The sequence below is a fragment of the Leptonychotes weddellii genome, chromosome 3 (assembly GCF_054177405.1).
Source record: "Leptonychotes weddellii isolate Sample4059 chromosome 3, ASM5417740v2, whole genome shotgun sequence".
NCBI classification, from domain to species: domain Eukaryota; kingdom Metazoa; phylum Chordata; class Mammalia; order Carnivora; family Phocidae; genus Leptonychotes; species Leptonychotes weddellii.
The window spans coordinates 85194054-85209086 of record NC_138371.1 but is presented as its reverse complement, the minus strand read 5'-3'; the positions used below and the strand labels follow the sequence as shown (position 1 = coordinate 85209086).

The window sequence follows — 15033 nt, the reverse complement described above, 5'->3', positions numbered from 1 at the left end:
CATGAACAAGACAGACAATATGGTTGACCTAACTCCTAATGGCCTGATTAATATTAAATTAGATATTTTGTGACCGTAACATTCAAATAATTCACTTAGCTATTGCCTCCTATATGCCACGATAATGTCATGATAAAGGGTGAACAAAACAGATACGGTTGCTTTCCTCATGAAATGTTACTCCCTGTCCCTGTTCCCTTCTCGTCTATAGAATGAGTATAAGAGTCCCTAATTCCCAAGGTTTTTGTGACTATATGAGATATCTACAGTGCTTGGAATAATGTCTAGCACGTGGTCAGTGCCCAGTAAATGGTAGATTGTAGTTTTTAATACTGAACTTTTTGGATATTCAAGGTTTTTGTTTGTTTGTTTTTAAAGTTTGACCATTTTCTTTTGTACTGTAATAAGAAGTCAGTTTGGGGGTTAAATAATACTAGTTCATATCCTGCTTCTTCCGTTACTAATTAAAAGACTTCGGGTAAATCATTTAATTTCCCTGAGTTTCTGTTTGTTCATCTATAAAATGTAAAATGGAATAATCATACCTTCTTTGAGAAGGCACAGAGCAGGAACTTAATTATTATTATTAATCCATCCACAGAATATAATGATAACATTGCTTGAGAAAAATCATCTCAGAGAAAGCAGTAATAACTATTATTATTTTTGTAAATAGCTCTCAGAGTCTCCACCTAGCCCAGTTCTCATACTTTTCACCAAAATACTTCTGGGAACAGGAGGGGAGAAATTATCCTGAGGGTGGAAGTCTAAGGGACAGTAATGACCCACAGTGGCCTCCTGCAAATGAGAAATCAATTTGTCTAAACCTATCAAGTTTTTGCTTTCCAGTCTATGGTAAATTCAGGCCTCTTTTAATGTGAGGATGTTTTGAATGACCTCCCAGGTAAATTACTTTCAGCCCTCTTCTCTCTATCTGATAGGCCAGTAGGAAATGTCTGGTTTAACCTGGGCCTTCATGTGGGCCCACCCATCCTACTCACCCCTCACTGCCACCCAGCAGGGATCTGTGCCCCATTTTGAGAAGCACAGCCTCAGTGCATTCTGAGTGACAGTGGGCTTGGAAAGGATGTCCTACTCAATGCTGTGTCATAAAGGGGTGGGCTCCCAAGACACCCACAGGCCCGGGGTGAGAACAGGGGTGAGTGGACTCAGGTCAGCCTCTCTCTGCCTAATTTGGTAAATTTGTACTAGAGGCAACATATATTATGTAGTTCTGTCACCAAGATGATGAAAAGGCAGGATAAAGATGTGGAGGAGTACATCAGTCAGGGCCATAAATCCTAAAGGACTATTCCCCCCCACCAGGCTGTCCTGGAAAGATGCCTGCAGAGGGAGAACCAGATACCACCAACCAAGCATGAGAGTCAGTAGGCTGAGGAGGGGGTCAGCAGAGCAAGGAAAGTAGGCAGCTTGGTCATTGAGAGTGAATTGCATGCATTTGGGGAGTAGGGGTGATGAAAAACTTTAGGATTGGGCACCCCACCATCTTTTAATATGATCAGGGTGAGACAAACGAGCATCGAATTTGCTGGAGTTGACCTGGAGCCGGCTGCATGGGCCATATGGTTTCTCTGACCCATAAAAGTCACTAAGTGAGGAAGTAATTTATTGCTGGAGATCACTGTCTGCCCCAGAATATCCTGGTGTGTTCACTTCATTGTTTCCTTAATATGGGAATGGGAGAGGAGCCGGGTAGTGAGCGGGGTGGGGGTTGGAGGGCAGCAAACGGCTTTGGGTTATTTGCTGGAACAGTTGGACCTCCTTTGCTGGGGAGGAGGGAGACTGGGAAGTCTGATGCCTGGGCCGCTCGGCTGCTCTGTTCACTGGGGTTTTTCCTGCCCAGCAGCGGAGTCACCAGTGGGAGAGGGAGAGAGCTGGGAACCTAAAGAGGGAAAAGGGGTCATGAACATCAAATGAATAACTTGGGATTTGCAGTCTGAAGAGAGGACATTTCATAAATGGCAAATCATTCCAGAGCCTGGGGGAAAAGAGGCCAATATGTCTAATGAATTGGTGCCATAAAGGAGAGGGCTGTTTCCTCCCCTAAACACTGCCAATGAAGAAACATCAAAACAATAGCTGGTGACAACCTTCCAGGGAAGCAGATTCCTTTGCGAGGGGAGCTACCCTGTTTAACAATGAGCCTCCGACAAAGGCTCCGGAGCTGAGCTGGAGGACCCTGGCAGGAGCCTTGAAACTTTGCTGGTACAATTGAGAGTCTTTTCTTTCTTCTGCTTCTTCTCTTGTTAATAGCCCCAGGCTTCACAGCAGCATTATTTCAGAGCAGATATCCTGGGTTTCTTACCTAGGTCTTATCGGGAGATGTCATCTGTATGAACTTGAAATAGGAGCATTGCTCCAACACCTGTGTGATCTGCTTCTGCTTTTAGTGTAAAAACACATGTTCTGACACTAAGAACATTTCTGACTTTCTGTTTTTCAGGCTGTGTGAAAACAGATTCTGCTGAGCTGCTACCTGGGCGTTAAAAAAAGAAAAAGAAAGAAAAAAAAAAGCTTCCTTAGAGGATTCCTGACTTAGCTCTGGTAATTTTAACCATCACATGGGCTAGATGAACTCTGGGATCATTTGTTAGCCTTTGGGCAGGTAGGATTTTAAGAAGTTAGGCCCACATGAAAATGCTCAAATAGTACCCAGAACAAACATTTCACATGGGCCTATATAGCCCACACAACCCATAAGACTTCTGTCTTCTCTCAGACTGAATCATGCTAGCCACATTCTTTTGGATCCCTTCCCATGATCTTTCCAGCTTTGGTAACCAAAGAACTAGGTACCACCTAGAAGGGTTTGTATCTGGGAAGGAAGAGAGAGAAATCTGGAGGAGAATACAAGCTCCAGTCATACTCTTAAATGACAGCCATTTGTCCTCCAAGACTGGTCTGGAAAGGAGGGGTGCTAGGAGTCACATGTAGAACTCAGAAGAGAGGGGTGAGGTGCTGTGTGTCCTGTGTGTCTGCTTTAGCATTGCAGTCCTACAATCTTGACCTTCCCAGTGAAATCGTTTTGTTTTATGAAAAGATCAGGGACTGTGGAATCAGGTGACCCAGGTTTAAATCCCAGCTATATGGCTACCAAGCTGTGTGACTTTGGGCCACTCTCTTAACCTCTCTGGGCCTTTAGTCTCCTAAGCTCTAAAGAAGGGCTCATCATACTTATTTCAAATAGGTTGTTGTGAGGATCAAAATCTGGGGCATGTTGGGAAGAAAGTGGGATGAGTCCTTTGTTTGTGGTCCAGCAGGGGCTCCCTCTCTCTCTCCATAATACAAGAGATGCCATGGCCCCACTCATTTAGGCCATTACTTCCTAACTCAAAAATCATGTCCTTAAAATTTCCTTCTCCCCAAGTTCTTCTTTCTGTGGGTAAATTTTCAAAGGCTTCTCTTAAAGTCTTTGGAAGGGATAGCATCCATTAACACTTTAGCTTGAATTAGTTTAGGAATGAGCTAGATTGATGAAGACAAAGAAGGAGAAACATAGCAGAGAGAGGTATGGAAATAACTGAAGGCTTTTCCGGGACAGGGAGCTCCATTCCTGGCTGTGACAGAGGGGAAGTATACAGCAGGGCGGGACTCAGGGCAATGTTGAGGAGCAAGGAAGAAATTGAAAAATCCAAGAACCATTAGAAGATGGGAAGGGAGTACAGAGGAGGCAATGACGGGCATAGAGTGGCTGTTAGCCCCAGGTAGGAGGGACCACTCTTCCCCTGAGATACAGAGAAGGGAGCAATCATGGAGGCTGAGGAGAGAAGGAGACTGGCAGAAGTGGTTCAGTGGGCAAAGGGTGAGGCTTTGGAGATAAGTAGCATAGATGTGTTCCTTTCTGGGACATGCACCATCTGATCTTGGGCAATCTGTGTATTTCCAGTGATATATCAGTTACTACATCTATAAATGGGGATGGTATCTAATTTGAAGAGCTGACTCAAACAGATACTGCAAAATACCCAGAACATGCAGGCTCTCAACAGACAGCCCACTGCATATCATTGTCATTTTCATTGTCTGCTGGGTAGCCTGGGGACTTGATGAGAGGGACCAGTGTTTAGAGGAGTCACTGTGGGATAGTAGCAGTAAAAGGAAGCAAGGGCTCAGTGGAAGTAAGACCAGAGTAGATTAATAGTGGACCAAGTTCATGGTGCCTGGTGATGTCCAGCAATAGCCCCAGCCCCAAATTAGAACTACACAACACAGAACTGGGTGAGGGGATGGATCTAGGCCTGGGACCTGATGTTCGGACCCAGCAGATGGTTACAGAAGGATGGGAAATAGGTTGCTCCCGTGCTCTGCACCGCTGACAGCTGCACAAGGGGAAGGCAGATGGGTCGAGTCCAGAGAGGTCTTGGTGATGATGAAGAGCTGATGCCATGGTGGAAGGATGCTGTCAGAAGGGAGAGACCTCAGCTGGGCACTGAACAGGGAAATAGCCCAGAAAAACCAATGTAAAATGAGGCTGTAATGCAGGGACTATGGGGTCAAGAGGTCTGATGTGTTGTCAATAGGGATGTGGAAGTACTGAGAATTCCTTCATGGCTAGAAATAATATGGACTGCAGTTATCCAGGAATGAATAACTGGGTCATGGGGAGGGTCAGTAATCAAGAAAAGCCATAACGTGAAGAGGCCTTGCTAGCTCTAGCAAGTCCACCAGGGAGAAGGATAGGCTCTGATGGAAGAATGGAGAACAAGCTCTTGAATGGACACGCCCATATTGTGTTTGGCTTGCATATTATTTAAGAAAAACCTGAGCCAACATTTATATATTTTTATGAAAAAAGAATCTTGATTTCTGACTTCTGCAGAAAAGTAGGATTATCTGGAAATCCTGTGTCTATATTCATTTTATGTCAACACTTTACTATCCCCATTAGAAGGGGATGTGATTTGTCAGTTTGTCACACTCCCCACCATTCCCTATTGATCCCCAACACTGAGGTTAAATATCATTTGTTATTTATCCTTGAACTTTCCTTTGGTTTCTCTATGGTAGGAAAATATATGTGTACAGAAATATGCATGTGGAGGCATTTGAGTTTGTGAACTTGATTTGGAACAAAGGCTGTACCAATGAAGCTAGGCCTTGATCCAGTGACAGAAGAGGGGACCCTAGTTGTTCTAGGAGCACCTTGTGACCATACTGCCAGGTTAAAAAGGGGCACAGGGAGACAGAAGTAGTGTGTCAGAAAGGACTGAAAGAAGGTAAAGAAATGTTATAAAAATAAGAAAACCATAATTCCTAGGGTTACTTACTTGGGTCCCTTGAGAAACTTGTTTATTCAAAGTGGTTGAACCTAGCTCCCTGTCATGAGGACTGGGCCACTGGGAATGAGGGCTTTGTGGCAGGTCCTTCTGGTTGCCTGTCCAGAGGGGGAACTATGAAGTCCCTACTCCATCTACTTCCTTGCTGGCAGAACTTACCTTCTGCTATAGGAGTGTTTGAAAATGTCAGATTTTCCATTTTCTGGTCTTCCTTACAACTAAGGTTTAGGCACTACTGTCTTAGTCTGTTCTGGCTGCTATAACAGAATACCACAGAGTGGGGGGCTTATAAACAACAGCCATTTACTTCTCACGGTTCTGGGGGCTGGAAAGTATAAGATCATGGCACTGGCACCTTCGCTATCTGGTAAGAGCCTGCTTCCTCATAGACAGTGCCCTCTCACTGTGTGCTCCCGTGGTGCATGGGGGTGGTGGTGGGGAGGCAGCTTTCTCGGGCCACTTTTAGACCAATCATCCCATTCATGAAGGCTGTGCCTTGACCCAGTCACCTCCCAAAGGCCCCACCCCCTAGCACCATCACCTTGGGGGTTAGAATTTCAACATAGGAGTTTTGGGGGGGACACAAGCATTCAAAACACAAACAAGTTTTGGGGGGACACAGGCATGTGGCTCAATTATGGCCAATGGGACTTGAGAAAAAGTTTCTTGGGGAACTTTGGGGAAACATTTTCTTCCCTAATTAAGCATGGCCATGAGAGGGAGCATTCATTTTCGTCAGCCAGATGTTGTTGTGTTCACTTAGCATGCCTTAACCATGACACCCATCTTGTGTGCATGAGAGGACAAACCAAATGAGCTAGCCAGCATACATTCTGAGACTGGCAGTGTGGAAAGCTGCCAAGAACCTGGGCCCTTGATGACATTTTTGAGGCACAGAAACAGCGTTGAACCATCCACCTCTGGAGTATTTTACGTGCAGTAATACAGTTTCGTCACTGTTTAGGCTACTTTAAATTGGATGTGCTGTTACTTGCGGCTAAAAACATTGTAAAGGATAGAGACTTTGTCCAGAGCTGGACTTATTAATGGGGATACAGGCCAGTGAGCTGGGGCTACTCCCAGCAACTGGATAAACACAGTGTTATTTTCCCAGTGGATCCATTTAACTTGATGACAGTTCAAATAGTATTTCATATGGAAACAAGCATGGATAATATTGGTATAGAGTACAAAATTCTTAAGATAAAATAGGAGTCTTGAGGCTACTTCCAGACAAGGACCCCAGAAGCTTGGGATATCATAAGATATAAATACATAGTATTTCTCTTTCTGTTGAGCACGAGACATAAAACAATTCAAATTAAACTGCAGTTAGAAAGATTAAGTTAGACACAGGGAAGGATTGTATCTATTATGTTTATTAAAGGGACCCTAAATTGGAAACGGGACAGATCAATGGAATGTCAGAGCTTTGGAAGTTTTAAAGAGAGGAGTATTGTGGTTTCAAATGGAGTTTTGCCTGGACTAGTTTTCTCCGCTTTCTAGATCCTTGTCAATGTCTTGCCATTGTTTTGTATTTGTGAAGAATAATTTTTTTTTTCTTAGATGATGATTGCATTCCAGACCCTCCAATGTTTCTTTGGTGATTTATCCTTTGTTTTAATGTAATGTGCTACTCAAATACTGCCCTGGAGTTTTCATTTAAGTAGTTAATGTGAATGAAAGGAGAAAATAGCCAGGAGTCAGCCAAATGTTGACACAGATTGTAAATACCTGTAGGGAAAGTATTTAAGCATTTCCGATAGGAAGGATACTGTAAATTTTACATGCAAGGGCTCTGCATCAAAGCCCAAATCCCAGCTTTTCTTCCCACTTTGTGACTTCTTAGACAGGGTCAGCACAAAGAACCCACTGTTTCCACAGGCATTTACATCACCACTCTATCTTGTTATTCCTGACTTCTTGCCAATCATATTGAGAATTTCTTAAGGGGAGTAAAAAAAAAAAAAAAGAATAACCAAACCAGATTTGCCTCCTTGACAGTGAAGTATAGAAAGACAAAGCTCTCTCCCAGGAACAGGCTTTTCTTTTCTTTTTCTTCTTTATTTTAGCTGTATATTTGAACTTGACACTCTGCCTTTGACAACCCCTGGAGTCTGAGCCAATGAAAAGCTGAGTCAGTTTTTTCATCCACAGCTCAAACTCACATTATTTTTTTTTTAAACAGGAATTTTGGAGAAGAATTGGTTTAGGGAATAGGCCCATCACACTTCTTCACCGGGTTACAAACCCATATTCCAGGCCCGCAGACTGAGAATGTGGTTGCTTCTTTTACTTCTGTTAGCAATGGCAGACACAATGGGCAACAGCAGGAGGGTGGAAGGAGAGATGGGAAAGTCTCCTACAATCTGCGTTCCAGGGACATCAATGCCACCTTTTGAGAAAGGTGTATCTTGTGATAGGCTGTTTGTCCAGGCTAGACTTGCTCTGTTCTGCTCTAGCAGTTCTCTGCTCTAGCCTTTAACCTCTCAGTAAGCTAGAATGAATCCTTCTTCCTTTATCCATGCATTTAATCTTGCAGCAGATTGATTAAACACCTAATCATTGTTGCAATAGCTGGCATTCTATGAAGACTTTGTTTGCTATTTCTCGGAGGAGTGGAGGGGAGCAGTTAAGAGCATGGAATCTGAAGCCCAGTTGTTTGGGGTTGAATCTCGGCTAACCGAATGACCTTGGCCAAGTTCCTAAACCTCTGTAGGTCCTTGATAAGAGCATCCCACTAGCTTCTTGTGAGGACTGAATGAGGTATGTTATCCTTAAAGCTCAGCCCAGTACCTGGGAGGACAGGAGCTGGTAAATGGTTATTGTTAGAATCATTGCCAGTGGTGTTCAGGAACTCACAAACATGGTGGCCCTTCCCATGGAGCTCTTCTCCTTTCCTGAGTATTTTCTTACCTTTTTTCTTTCCTGAGCCATTCTCTGCGCACCTCAGTGATTTACCAAGTGAATATTCAATACCTGCCAGGAGCTCTGCACTGTGTTTAGTGTTGTGGGGTGACAAAAAGACTGGGTGTCATTGGGTCTTCAAGGGGCTGCTGCCTGAATGGAACCATATGTTGACACACACAATGCCAGGCAGGACTTAATGTATGCTGATTTGTGTGCTAACCACTGGGAGGGAGCCAGGGGGAGTTAGCATGTTAGGAAGGGAGTGGAGAAGGACTGGATTCCACCCTGGTCTACAACAGAACCCTGGATAAGTCACTGTCCCTCCTGGGGCCTCACTTTCCCCATCTGTAATACCAGAAGATTGGTCAACAGTTTTTAAACTTTTTAGGCCAGGAACCACAGTAAGAAGTGTCCCCAGTTTTACATCGTGACCCTCAGAACTACATACATAACTGAAACAATAGTTTTATGAAACAAGAATTACCATTACTATGTGAAATTCCCTCTGTTTTCTATTTTTAAAAAATGCTGATCATAACCCTTTATATTGACTTCCTGATCCCCTAATGGTTCAGTTTGAAAACACTGGACTGGATGATCCCTAAGGAGCATTTTAGCCTAAACTTTCCATAATTTTAGATCTACATGGGCTGTTTGATTTAAGAGAAGAAGGAATAATTAATCTCCCAGGGTGGTGACTGGCTAGAGCCCAGCTAGATTAATCTAAAAAAAATTATATGTATATGGTTGGCTCCCATTCCAGCTTTCTGGAATTCAAGGACATAGTCTAATGGAAAAGAAGAGGCTAATTGTTGGGATTCATTTGCTGGACCATGATGAGGGTGTGAACAGTTACATTGTGCATTGCTCATCTGAATTGGGTTTTCATTTGTGGAGAGAGAAGAAAGAATCCTGTCATCAAAGTTTGCTCCTGCTCTCTGAAGTATGGGAATTCTGGAAAGAATCCACTCTCCTCAGGAAAAAAAAAAAAAAAAAAGCCAGCTTGTTTTAATCCCTAAATGGTTACAGTCCTGTGAATTAGGACTTGGGAAAAAGAACTTCCCTGCCTATGTAAATGTTTGTTTTTGCTCTAATGTGTTTGTCCATTTGCTTGACTGCTCAGGAGATGGCCGTCTAGAAACACAAGCTTCAGGAGAACTTAAAAACCAGAACAAACAAAACCTGCCACCACAACCCCCCAGACAGAAAAACTAACCTGCGACCACCAAATGCAACATCCTCAGGCTGTCCTCTAGTTCACGTTTACAAGAGAAAACTCATATCCCAGTGGGCCTTTCAGGACTAGGCTCTGTACAAGGGCTTACAAACACCCAGGCATTTCAGTGAAGCACCTTTGTATTATCCTGAATCAAATCAATTAGAAGACTTCTCTACTTATTAATTAATTAATTAAAACAGATGCCTCTCTCTTGCCCTTTGCACCCTAAGGAAACTTCTGGAATTTTCAGTGACTCTGAGATCGATGGCTTTTTTTTTTTTTTTTTAACAGCTTGAGACTTTCAAAGTACTTCCGTGAGCAAAGCCTGATCAGCACTTGCAGAGGCAGGCCCTTTGGGAAAATGTCAGCCCGAAGTTTCAGGGATGCAGACTTTGGCTTAAAGAAGTCAAGGCTGCTTTTCTGTTTTTTCTAACTGTTGTCTGGCTTAGATTTTGGTCAAGAACACAGAATTCTGAATCGGTGGGTTAAGCAAGTTCGTGAACCTTCCCTGCCTCTGTAAAACAGTTAATAATAGTATCAAGGGGCACCTGGGTGGCTCAGTCAGTTAAGCGCCCAATTCTTGGTCTCAGCTCAGTTCTTGATCTCAGGTTTGTGAGTTCAAGCCTCCATGTTGGGCTCCATGCTGGGTGTAGAGCCTACTTAATAAAAAATAGTATTGAATTTATAGGATTAAATTATTTAACACATATACCATGTGTGGAACCACTGGTAGGTTAGTCAGTAGAGAGCAGCCTCTAGTTTTACTGTTGATCTACACACTATCCTAGAAAGAAGGTGGAAAAGTCAAAGACAGAGATGGCAAGAATGGTGCTGAAGGAGGTACTACTTGCCTAAAGCCATGTTGCAAGTCCAGAAGGATGGAACCAAGATAGTATTTTGGCTCCTCTGTCCCAGCCCATCTGTCCAACTGGGGCATGGGAGGGAGGTAGCCATGCAGTCTTGGTGAAAAAGGGTCAAGGGTGAGGTCTTTAGGAAATGGGGATAGAGACACCAACCCTGAAGGGTTACTAAAAAGATAAACTAGAGGATGGAGCCTTTAATTGGAACTTGGCACATAGCAGGGCTGGATAAATGGTGAATCTAGTAATAGCCTTCTCTTACCACAGCTTCACCCCTTCATCAGAACTTCAGGTTTTCTGAATTCAGACCCATTCTCCAGGTAAGGAAATGGCAGTTTGCTGGAATACAATGGTCTGTTTTAAGGCAGCTCAGATGTTTATCTTATTCCAAAATTTACCTTATTGAATAGGATTTAGGTGGCTTATTTTTCTATTCCCCTGGGGAGTAAGGTTTCACTGTGTTAAGTTGAATAGCTTTTAAATGAAAAATGGATAAAACCTGAGAGAAAACCCTCTTTTGACCCAGGGGAGAAAAATGCTCTGGCAAAATCTGGCTGGGATTCTTCTCCACCCACAACCTTAGGGGCAGGGAACCCAAGGGAAAGCTGGAAGGAGTTAGGATTGTCTGAAATAACCACAGAGGTTTAGCAGGAACCCTGTCCAGGCTTGTGGCCAGGGACATCTGGGATGTTCTAGCATTTGATTGCATATCAACGGATGGTAACTTGTCCTGAGTGCAGAGCAGCTCTTGATTCCCAAGATACTGGGAGGCAGGGAGGACACTCAGCCTCTTCCACCCGACCTGAGCAATTTCATTTGTTCTCTTTAGTTGATGTGTGTCATGAGCACACTATGAAGGTGCACACACGAGTTGTGTCTTTCCACAATGGCAGCTTTATTCAATCATAAAGCAAAGTTAAATCACAATGATAAAGCAGGTTCAGGATTCCAAACTCAATGACAAGTCACCATGGGATTAAACTTGGCTTCTTACACAGCATACAGAGCAGGACAGAGACAAGCCACACAACAAAGATAACAGAAGGGCGCAGGAAGTGAACGAACCCAACACAAAGTCAGTCTGGGGGCGTGCAGTTGAGATAAGGCCTCACCACTTACTGCTTCTGATGTTCACGCAGGGAAGGCCCTCGGTTCTGTTTGGAGATCCATCGGGCAGAGCCTTTGGCAGCAGTTGCCTTTTTTAAGTGGTCAGACATAGAGGGGTCATGTCTGAAGAGTCTGACAGTTTGTTACCCAAATCCTTCCCTTTTTAAAGGGATTTCATCAGTTTTAGGTGTCTGCAGATCTCTGTTCTGCTTGTTTTCAGTTTTGGGTGTCAGCTGACTTTGGTCCCACGATATCTCCTAGCTGCAGTTACCTTAACTGCTTGCGTCATTGCTTGACCGGGCCCTTGCTTGACCCAGGCCCCTGCTTGACATAGGCTCCTGCTTGACACAAGAGACTCCATTTTGCTCTCTACAATGGGGGAGCCATGGGCAAGTGGTGCAGGGAGACAAGAGTGGAGTTGTGTCAGACAGTGGGCATTCTTCTAGTCTGTACCTTTCCTGCAAGCTGAGGCTGTGTGAAAAGAGAAAGTAGGTCATGAGAAAAAAAATCTCAACACAACACTTAAGTATAGTACTAGCAAAGCCCTTCTCCCCCAGACTTCTACCTTCAAACATGAGAATTTCCTCAGTGATATTTGAAAGTCTCCCATCAGCACAGATTTGCTTATTTGTTTTGTCCAACCCATAGTGTCTATTGAGAACTATGTGCCAGGCACTGTCACAGACACTGGAGATATGAGAATGAAAAGATGGACAGGTTTGATGGCATTAGAAATAATAACAAAACTCTGATGTAGAGAAAGATGGTACAAACAACATTAAAATTAATAAACAGAGTAAGAGAAAATAGCACTATATATTCCAATTATCAGGTTAATATCCATGATATGTAAAAAAGCACTTATAAATCAATAAGAAAAGATACACTCAATAGAAAAAAGGGCAGAGAATAGAAACAAGTTATTTCCAGAGCGCCTGGTGTCTTAGTCAGTTAAACATCCAACTCTTGGTTTTGGCTCAGGTCATGATGTCAGGGTCATGAGATCAAGCCCCACATTGGGTTCCATGCTCAGTGTGGAGTCTGCTTGAGATTCTCTCTCTCCCTCTCCCTCTGCCCCTCCTCCTCCCACTCACACACACACTCTCTCTCTAAAATAAAAATAAATAAATAAAATCTTTAAAAAAAAGGAAAAAGAGACAAGTTATTTCAAGGAGGGGGAACTGCTTGCCTTGGACTCAGAATTTAGCCAGGGAGAAACTCATTCACAAGTGGTAAGTGCTACAAATGGAAATAAGTACAGAGGAGTTACATCACCTGTGCATTAGTTTCTGAAGTTAAATGGTAGCAAAAATCAACTGAGTAAAAATTACCCTTAATAGATCCCTTAAATCCCCAATGTACTGTTTACCTGATATTGTGTATATAAACCTTTACCTCTTGGCATTTAAGAAGCACTTGGAGAAACTAAATGAAGGAACAGAAGGAATACAGAGGTCTGGAGATTCAATCGATTCCGCTCTTAAAGACAGTGGAGGGATATAGGCCAGTTTGGGGCCTGCTGGGTTTGAGGTGCCCTGGGGACCTCTGGCTGGAGCTGTCCAGCACAGTTGTACACATGGCTTTAGGCTTAGCTCAGAGCTGGGAAGAGAGTATTAGGACATTGCATTAAATCATTTGTTCCTGTGAGGAGAAGCGCCTAGACTGGGAGTAAGGAGACATGGCTTCTTTTGCTCAGTGAGGTCTTCTTCCCTGGAGAACTCACCTCTAAGATGTGAATGATCTTATCAACACCCTCCTGTCTCTCAGGCGAGAACTGCTGGAGACTCCTGCTTGACTGCTTTTCGAGTAAGTGGCCCCATCGCCACACAGGATTTAGAGATTTTGGATGGCTAGAGGTAGGAGTTGGGGTAAGGGGGAAAAAGACACACCATAGCTCCTTCTGGCTGCCTGTGTAGTGTGGCCTCCTTCAGGGCCCTCAGGAACCGAAGTGGAGACTCTCAGACTTCATTGTCCATAAAAATTATCTGGGAGTTTATGAAACTGCAAAATCATGGGCCCTATCCTCAAAGACTTTGAATCTGCATTAGTTTAGCATAAGGTCCTAGAATCTGCATTTTTAAAAAATTTTATTTATTTGAGAGAGAGAATGAGACAGAAAGCAGCATGAGTGGGGAGAGGGAGAGGGAGAAGCAGACTCCCCTCTGAGCAGGTAGCCTGATGTGGGGCTCCATCCCAGGACCCTGGGATCATGACCTGAGCCGAAGACAGACACTTAACGACTGAGCCACCCAGGCACCCAAAATTTGCCATTTTTTAAAAAAAATTTTATTTATTTATTTTTAGAGAGTGGGAAAGGGCAGAGGGAGAGGCAGAGAGAGAATCTTGAGCAGACTCCCCGTGGAGCACAGAGCCTGACACAGGGCTGGATCCCACGATCCTGAGATCATGACCTGAACCAAAATCAAGAGTTGGCTGCTTAACTAACTGAGCCACCCACCCAGATGTCCCCAAATTTGCCATTTTAACCATTTTAAAATGTTCAACTCAGTGGCTTTTAGTACATTCACAATGTTATGCAAACATCACCACTATCTAATTCCAGAACATTTTCACCACCCTGAAAAAGAAACCCCTTATACATTAAGTGGTCACTTCCCCTGTCCCCTTCCCTGCAACCACTGGCAACCACTAATCTGCTTTCTGTCTGTATGGATTTTCCTATTCTGGAAATTCCTATAAATGGAATCATACGATGTGTGGCCTTTTATGCCTTACTGTCACTTAGCACAATTCTTTCAAGGCTCATTCATGTGGTAGTGAGTATCTGTGCTCCATTCCTTTTTATGGCTAAATAATATTCCATTGTAATAGATATGCCAATTTTTTTTTAATCTGTTTATGAGATAAAGGACATTTGGGTTGTTTCATTACTCTTCTTAAAAATATTCTTTTGTACTGTGTGTAGCTTATAGCCACCTCAAATTCTTTTGTAATAAGGCAGAACTTGGTTAGGCAATTAAAATTTATCCATATGTCTATATATATATATAGCTGCATGTAAGACTCTGTACAGCAACCAATACAAATAAAATGCTCTCATCATTTCTGAGCTCAGATAATAAAATGTGGTTTTTAATTATTCAGCAAAGTAGTGATCTATCATTTGTGGCCAGTTCTGAGTCTCTCCTGGGTCCCCACATGTTGCTTAGTGGTCAAGACCACCTGAAGATGTGATCCGCTTGTCCTGGTGATGACTGCTCACCTGACCCACTGCCACTCACCAGCACAGACACTGTTCTTGGAGGCAGGAACAAGAAAGGGAGTGGAATTGAACCACTTTTCCCAAGTCCATTTTACAACCATGGATGGGTTTCAATTAAAATGAGGTCATGGGCTATTAAGATGACTGTGCAGGCACTGGGGTGGGTGAATCACCTGTGCATGTGAAATGCCCATGGCTGTTTGGTAGAACTCGGGCTCCAGTCTCTGTTTGCTTCTGTAGGTGGGTTTAGGAGTGGGCAGCAGAAGCATCATTGGGAATGAATGTGCTCTGTGGGCATCCAAGATCACCTCTCTTCCTCCACCCTCCCCCTTGTCTGGACTCATAGAACAAAACCATGTGAAAACAACTGGAAAAAGGTGCCATGCTTCAGTTGGTTATGTTCTTGGAGATCTTAGT

General features: G+C 43.5%; 1 long non-coding RNA gene across 1 annotated transcript in view; it reads left to right on the top strand.

Annotated features, from left to right (window-relative positions):
• The window catches only part of LOC145720569 (uncharacterized), a 181581-nt gene extending 166948 nt beyond the window's left edge, over positions 1-14633 (top strand). The window contains exons 7-8 of the long non-coding RNA XR_014143636.1: positions 2465-2565; positions 14499-14633. This is a non-coding gene — a long non-coding RNA (uncharacterized LOC145720569). The remainder of the gene's footprint in view (positions 1-2464; positions 2566-14498) is intronic.
• Positions 14634-15033: the final 400 nt, after the last annotated feature.